The sequence below is a fragment of the Hesperophylax consimilis genome, chromosome 22, assembly GCF_061612785.1.
Source record: "Hesperophylax consimilis isolate HC1 chromosome 22, BYU_Hcon_1.0, whole genome shotgun sequence".
NCBI classification, from domain to species: domain Eukaryota; kingdom Metazoa; phylum Arthropoda; class Insecta; order Trichoptera; family Limnephilidae; genus Hesperophylax; species Hesperophylax consimilis.
Window position 1 is genome coordinate 1,091,287 of NC_142857.1, and position 8,351 is coordinate 1,099,637.

The 8,351-nt window shown below is 33.5% G+C and overlaps 1 protein-coding gene across 1 annotated transcript in view; it reads left to right on the forward strand.

The window, feature by feature from the left end:
- The window catches only part of Flo2 (flotillin-2), a 710,730-nt gene that overhangs the window by 417,303 nt on the left and 285,076 nt on the right, over positions 1–8,351 (forward strand). The gene's annotated exons all lie outside the window — the stretch shown is intronic.

Here is an 8,351-nt window from a genome sequence, read left to right on the forward strand (position 1 = left end):
CTTTACCTTCAAAACAACAGGAAGGCCACTGTCTAGATGAGATTTTGAAAAGCCATCCCCATCATATTCTCCCACCCCTTGAAGCAGATTTTTTGATCCTTCTTGATGAAAATTTGTACACTTGACGTTCAAAATAAGAGGAAAATTCAAGGAAGGTCAATTTTGCAACATATCTTCTATCTCGGAATAAAACTGTCGATTTGTATAAAAATCAAATTCACACCGCTCGACTACCACAGACACTCGTCTTTATATAAATAGATATAAATTGCCATTTTATTAGTCCAGTAACCATGTATATGTATATCAGACCTTGCGTCAGATCTGCTAGTTTGATTTCTTGCCGAGTTGTTTGTGATGTTGGCCCGATGATTAATACAAGTTCCTCAACCTTGAGCGTCGAACGCAACATTATCAAAAAAAAACCCGAAATTTTCTACCTTTCTTCAGTTTTTGGCGATTTTAACTCTGAAGGACTAGTTTTCGATCATAACCATCTACTACGATTTCAAAGATGACTAAATGTACTGCAATTTAATTTGCCTGCGGTTTAAATCACGCGTTGTTCTTTAATAACACCACTACATTTATTATTAAATAAGGTGGCAATTATTGATATAATAATAACCCACTCGTAAAATGTGTGAAATGATGTTCTTCATTGTCTTCGCTGACATCATATTATGTGTTAACGATACTCATTTCGGATTCACTGAACTCGAGCGGGTGTAATAAAGTTTAATGGTACCTATTAGCAATTAATTTATATAGCGCCATTAAGTTCTAATTCACCCCGAGTAAAAATAATCAAATAGCTTAACCTATAAACTTGACACATTAACATAAATAGATCTGATATGATTTGATATTTTCACGGCCAGAGTATGAGTATAAGTAGCAAGCAGGCAGTAAATCTGTCCGCATCGTTGGATAAACGAGGAATCGCAAAAACGGCATACAAATCTCTATCCATTATGACATAAGTTATTTACTAGTTATCGCCATGCAATTATTTAACCAATCATAACCAAGCAATCTGGCAATAATAGTGATCAAGTATCGAACTCCATGTATTCCCAGTTAAACCCCCTTTTCCATTTTTCCCTTTATTTTATTTTTTTTAATTTTATTTTTATTTTTATTTTTTAAAGAAAGACCTAAATTCCAGAATTACGAATAAATTGACAATATTTCCTACTACCATCATGTAAGCGTAAAATGTTACTTGTGTCGTGATAGAGTAATAAGCCAGCCAAGTAATTGAATTCGCGGCCCCCGGGTGGGATCCAGACGCGATGCCAGCTCAGCCATTGACCGTTCGAATGCTGTTTTTATTTTATCTATCTCGAATGTTTTTGTTGTTTTTTTTTCAACAAATTATAATGTTCTATTTTATTGGAATAACTTTTGAAGTTTATCTAAACGAAACGTGAAACAGAACAAGACACAGAAAACTAAAAAAGGTAACGTTCTCAACTAATGACGTAAAATAATTAGAACCCAATGGCCGAGTAATTAGAGGCGTTGTCCCGGTAAAACAGAGACCTTTTTATTTGTCTATATCTTGTTCTGTTTCATCAGTTGACCGATCAGTTGGCATCGCATTCAATTTCTCGGCTGGCGAAGTCCTTCATCACGACCCAAGCAACATTTTCCGCTCATTTATTCATGTAGTCATGTTATTCGTAACCTGGGAATGTTTGTTTTTTTTTTAAATATTTCATTTAGATTTATTAGTATTAACTTCTTTTATGATAATAATGTAATTGTGGAGGTAAGACGGAATCTTTCGTTAAAAACCTGTCAACAGAGGAATTAATTGAGTTGTTTTAAACTATTTGTTTAACATATAGGTATATACATACTGAATATTCCAATTCAAAATATTAACTTCCCTTTTGATGAAACAACTTAACTTAATAACGCTGTCAGATAGATGGATCATCTCTGACGTTGTACTTTTAAATAAAATTATTAATAATTGCATTGACAACCCTGAAATTCTCGCCAAAATAAAATTTTACGTACCGACTAGAAATACGAGGCAAAGTATGCATTTTGGCAATAAATTTGGGAATATTGTAGACATGTTTAAAGATTCCGTATTAGCTATAAAACGAAATCTTTTTAATCACTTTACTGAGATGTATGAATTCACAACTCCGTAGTGAATACACTTTTGTTTTTATATTTATATGTTCCTTAATACATATTAAGCTTTCCGTAATCCACACTATTAATTTGAATTTACCTTAATTTAATCAAAAATCATTATTTATTGTAAACCATGTAACACAACTGTATTACTTGTTTACTACTTTTGTAAAAGCCCATTAGGGCGTAAATAAATAGATAAGTAATCATAAATATTCCTGTCAATGCTGTTACCGATATTTCAGTGGAAGAGTCATTAAATCTAAGTCAATGTTTCATCAAAATATAAGCAATAGAAAAAGGCATAAAATAATTAGATACCATTAAATATGTTGGACCGGATGGTTTTCCTCCAATATTTTTCACAACCTGTGTTAGTAGTCTGATATATCCTCTAAATAAACTCTTTAACAGGTCCTTATGTTCTGGGTCTTTTCCAGCTCAGTGGAAAAATAGTTATTTAAAATAAATCATACAAAGGCAATAAAAGCGATATATCAAACTACATACCAATTTGCATGATGTCTCTACTTTACCGAAACTTTTTGAGAAATTAGTGATAGATATCAATGTAAAACCTATCAACAACATTATTGTTCCTAACTAACATGGCTTCATCACAGGTCGCTTTACCTTAAGTAATTTAATGATTTATGAAAATTAAATATCTGAATCTCTTGGTCTCAAACAACAAGTAGACAGTACATATACTGATTTCAGTAAAGCTTTTGACGAGGTTCAACATCACATACCTATATTTAAACTCCGATTTTTGGGCATCAAAGATGAATTATTCAGTTGGATTGTTAGTTATCTTAGCAATAGGGTGTTTAGTGTAAACTTTTGATGGCCTGTTAGTTGTCCGAAGGCAGTAAATTATGGATTTTTTATTAACTGTTTTCTACAAGTAGGCCAAGGGGAAATTAAAAAACCGGTAGAGGTCCACTTGTGATTTAAATGTCACTTACAATTAAAATAAAATTAGGTAAGATATTTCGTGACCGTAACGCCATACCTACCTACTTCCTTACACCATTGTTGTTTTCTCTAACATTAAATAATACAGAGAAAGGCTGAATGCTGTAGAAATGACATCTCTGAGGCGTATGTGTGGTGAAACAATGTATGATCGTTTGAGAAATGTGGAGATCCGCAAAGAGTGCGAGGTTGATGTAAGCGTAATGAGTAAGATTAAGAAAGGGACACTTAGGGCGAGTTGTTTCGGAAAAGCTGAACAATTATTCAGATTCCCGAGTTCTATTCAAATGTAATAAAATCTTCACGTCGATTTTATTCAAATACAAATTGGGTTGTTTCAACTCCGAAAAAGCTTCCGTTATATTTGAATAATCCGTTCCAGTGTTCCCCGCCGAATCGGGCAATTATTGCAGAGAATAATTTTTTTGCGAGACAGGAATTATTTTTACGCTGGCAACACCTCGTATTTTTATCAATCTGTCAAAACTTTTTCCCGCCGTCGCGTTGTTAGACTGCCTGTATTTTGTGATTGTTTATTGTCTCAAATGTTGAAAACTTAAAATGGATCCAAACTTACTGTAAGTATTGTAAATTATACCCTTTTTCCATAATAAATATGAACTTTATGAATAAATAATACACATGTTTGTAACCGTATGGGTACGTGAGGCATTTTGTTTTCCTAAATCCCAATGTAAAGCTTGATAATATTATGTAGAGTTTCGTCTTCTAAACAACATAAACGATCATAATGAAAACATTTGCGATACCTCTATATAATTATCGCTTGTAATATTACCCGGTGTTTCTGTGCAATGAGACAGGTTTCAGCAATTACAGGAGATCAGCAATTCCTTGTACGATCTTGTTACTTATAAATATGAAATGTGTTTTCAGGAAACAATGCAATGTTGGTGAGGAAGTATAGCCATATTCTCACCAATAAAAAGACCGACGCAGTCATCTTCAAACAACGAGAGGCGACATGGCCTACTCTTATATCCGATTTCAATGGCGATGGATTCTGTCAAACAGCTCCGAGCTCGGTTTGAAAATATGAAGCGTCGGGCAAGGCAGGTTGGAATATATATCTTAATTGGTATTAATCTTAACGCCATAATGCTGTTAAATGAACTGTTATATTTAGTAATTCGTTGCCCTGATGCTTTGTTTAATTCATGCAGGTATATATGTTTATTAATTGACTTTTAATAATGCTTCAAGGACGGTAGCAGAGAAATTCAGGAGAGGACTAGCGGTGGACACAAATTTTATGCGGAGCATAGTGGCTACTTCGATTGACGGACTCCCTAGCGTGTTTGACGATGACATCAGCACTTTGGTGCTGCAGGAGCTAGCTGGTGGTGGAAGAAGGTGGGAGTTTGGTTAGCGCCATAGCTGAGGTTTATTATGGTGTTGACTGCAGTTTACTAACTATTACTACAATGTTTCCTAGTTTTATATTAGTTCTTCATTTAAGATAATCTGGTTAATTAATGCATTTTCACATTTTTTTAAGCTTCCAACTCCTACCCCTTTGACAGCAGCGCCCCAGAACCAACGATCTAAAAACCTATTTCCTCTCCTTTTAAATGTAAGCGAATTTGTCGAATGATTTTATATAAGATGTTAGTCGAGTGTAGTGTAAAGCAATTATTTTACATTATCGTTGCTTTATTTAAGAAATTAATCTGATTAATTAATGTATTCTTATGTTGTTAATGCATCCAAATCCAACCGTTTTGATAGCAGCGCCCCAGAAACCTCAATCCTAAGGGCAATTTCATCTCCTTTAAATGTAAACGAATTTGTTGACTGACTTAATACAAGTTTTCAAACAAACTATTAGTAGATTTTAGTACAAAATATTTGTATTTCACTATCGTTGCTTTATTTAAGATAATAATCTGATTAGTTAATGTATTCTCATGTTGTTGAAGCATCCAAATCCAACCCTTTTGACAGAAGCGCCCCCTATTATACATACCGATTTCCGGTTTAAAAAAAAATTGGATTATTGAGACAAGAACGAGTAATATCGGAGTCATGCTAAAACTAAACTGAGATGAAAGCAGTTTATTCCCCTCTGTTCACTATCTACTGGGTGAATTCTTTAATGTACTAATATTAATTTTAATAATTTTTCTCTTTTTTATGTACACAATTCTTATGAAGTATTTTCTGGCTTCACAATTACCTACATTATATTACATGATAATACTAACAAATGTACATTGTGTACTTACGACGGGGTACTCCAGTAAGACCGCATTTTTCTTTTCTTTCCTTTTAAAACTGTAAATTTAAAAAAATGCATTTTATGCAATATTATGCACGGCATGTCCAGGTTTTTATATTATGCATATTTTTAATGCTGTGTGACCTTTACTTTATGGGCCGTATAATCTTTTGTGTTCTTTCTAATGTTTTTCAATTATTGTCAATTATTGTTAGAAAAAGATGAATGAATGCATTCGCACACAATTAACTAGTCCATTATACTATGTTCTTAAATGTTTCTTTCCCATTGTATAAGTATGTATTTTTGCTGTAAATTATTCTTTCTTCCGAGAGAGTATTCTGGTATAATTTTACTTTTTTCAGGGCATTAATAAAAAATAAATAATCACAATCGCTAATCAAGTCGCTACAGCGACCTTGATGTGATTTACTATGTAATACATTTCTAGAATGATCTATGTTATTACTAACTATATATGGAGATAATATACAGTACCATAGTTACCTGGTAGATAAGTATGGTACTGTAGACGGTATGGTACGGTACACTTAAGATTAATACTTAATTAACATTAACTAATTGTTAATACAGGATTTAGAACATAATTGGAAAATACCATAAATATTATTTTAAACCTTTATTTTCTTATTTTTTACTGAATTTATATTAACAAATTATTATAATCAGTAAATATTAGTCTGAAACACCCATACATATTTAAAAATAAATAAACTCTGAGAAAAAATAAATGCCGCTGATGGAAATTGAACCCGCAACCTTCCGATTTATTCATTTTTTTTCAATTTCTACAGTGTAGGTAGGTGCCTTACTTATTTTCTCTTTTATTTTAATTTGTTATATTATTTTGATATATTTTGTTCCTCACTTATGTAAAATACAAATAAAAGAATATACTACATCTTGGTACTCTATTTATTTTATGAAATTTTGTAGGAGTACCTATGCAGTTACACTTAAGCTATTCACATTCAATAACGATCCAATGCATATTACATAATATATGTATATGTGAGATAGTTGTTCAAAACATTTCTAATAGTAGGTATGTATTCTCTATTAATAAACAAAGTAATTTACTAAGTTTATAAACATTAAAGTATAAAATAAATAGAAGATTTATCATTACATTAATTATTTTGTACATGTTAACTATCTATCTCTGAATATATGTAAATGGTCGTTTGTTGAAAATCTCTGAAAGTTCTTCATTGATTGCTTTGAAATTTAGACACAATGTTGCATTCAAATATGCGTGTGTTTTTATATACCTACATTATTTAGATGACACCTGTTACAGGTAAAACAGACTGAGCCACAGCAACACGGTACAGCTATTTTTGAATAAAGACATTATTGTTTTGAAATTCAAAAGACTTTTATTATCTTCGCTCATGTACCAAGAGATTGTACACATGTGTTCGAGTCTCCAGGCGGAAGATGTTGCAGAAAGTGTTGCCCCATGGGTTGGTAAAGAATCAATATAAACCGAGTTTTGCACAGAGAAGTAAAGTAAGAAAACAGTTTATAAGGCGGTCTACTGTGGAACCTCTCTTGCAATGCAGGGTTTTACAGCACTCGGCTTATGTGGATTCCTTACCGACACGTGGGACGACAGGCTTAATGGTACAGAAGGAGGTAAGATAGGGCTTTTTGTGCTGGGTAGTATTTTACTATTTATTAGTCCATCAATCTGGCAAAATATGAGTTAATGAGGGTTTGACGAACGTGGTCATCTCCCCTGTTAAAGATTGGTGCTTGCACCAGTACATCGTTAACCTCGTCCAAGGGGTCTATGAATACAGGTGGTTGATCTTGTTACAATGATCCCTTGTACCTACCTGCATTTTAATTTATGAAGAAAGGACTGGAAGCCATCTTTTAACAACTCCAAAAGTTCTTTCAACAACATTTCTGGTCCTGATCTGACTTTCTTTATATAAATGTTGTTCTCGAGAAACGGAATTCCTTAAGGGTGTTAGTAAATATGGCTTTATTCCATAACCACCATCTCCAACAATCACTTCATCTCCAAACTCACCGCATTCCAACCTTACTTTGATTCTGCTACTATTAAAAAGATGGGTATCTCCAGGCCTCCTGGCTACTATGTTAGTCATAATTTGTGATATATTGGTCGACAAAAGAAACAAACTTGTAGTTTTTCAATATTTTTACCAGTTTTTTCGTCATTTTAAATCACGGAAACCAACGATATAAAAACGAATTTCGACAATATTTTATGTAGAAAAGGTATCTAAACTTCTTCCCACAAAACCTTTAACTTCATAAATTTTAATCGTTGGGTTTTCTTTGCGTTATTTGCCAAAATAGTGAGGGTCGTTATCACCAGTAATTGGCACATACGATATGTCAGACCGCAATTGTGACGTTCGCGCATGCGTCAATCTTTTTCAAAATGGCGGATCGCGTTAACCGGCCGATTTCGGCTGATCACATTTTCATGAATATTTCGTTGAATTTTCTCTTGACGGACGATGAAACAACCCAATTTATGGAAAATTGAGTGGATTGACGTTGTGATGACTTTCTCACGCGTGATTTTTTCCGAAACAACTCGCCCTTAGATGGTTTGGGCATGTAGAGCGAATTAGCGAAGAAAGGAGTGTAAAGAGAATATATGATGCAAACGTGAATTGTAGAAGAAGTCGGGGACACCCGAGGAAGACATGGCACGATCAAGTGAATAAGATACTTGAGTCGGGCCATGTGAAGAGTCAGAATAATAGAAGAGTATGTTTAAGACGATGTATGGATGTGAATTAGGTAAGGAGTATGTGCCAAGACCAAGTTGTTTGGCGGTCCGTCCTCTGACCACCCTTGCGGGGGTTTATACTTACTTACAAAAAATAAAAACAAACGTGTTTATTAGCATAATCTATTTCAAATCTTCATGCAAATATATAACAACAGTAAATCGACGTCTTATCCTTAGGAC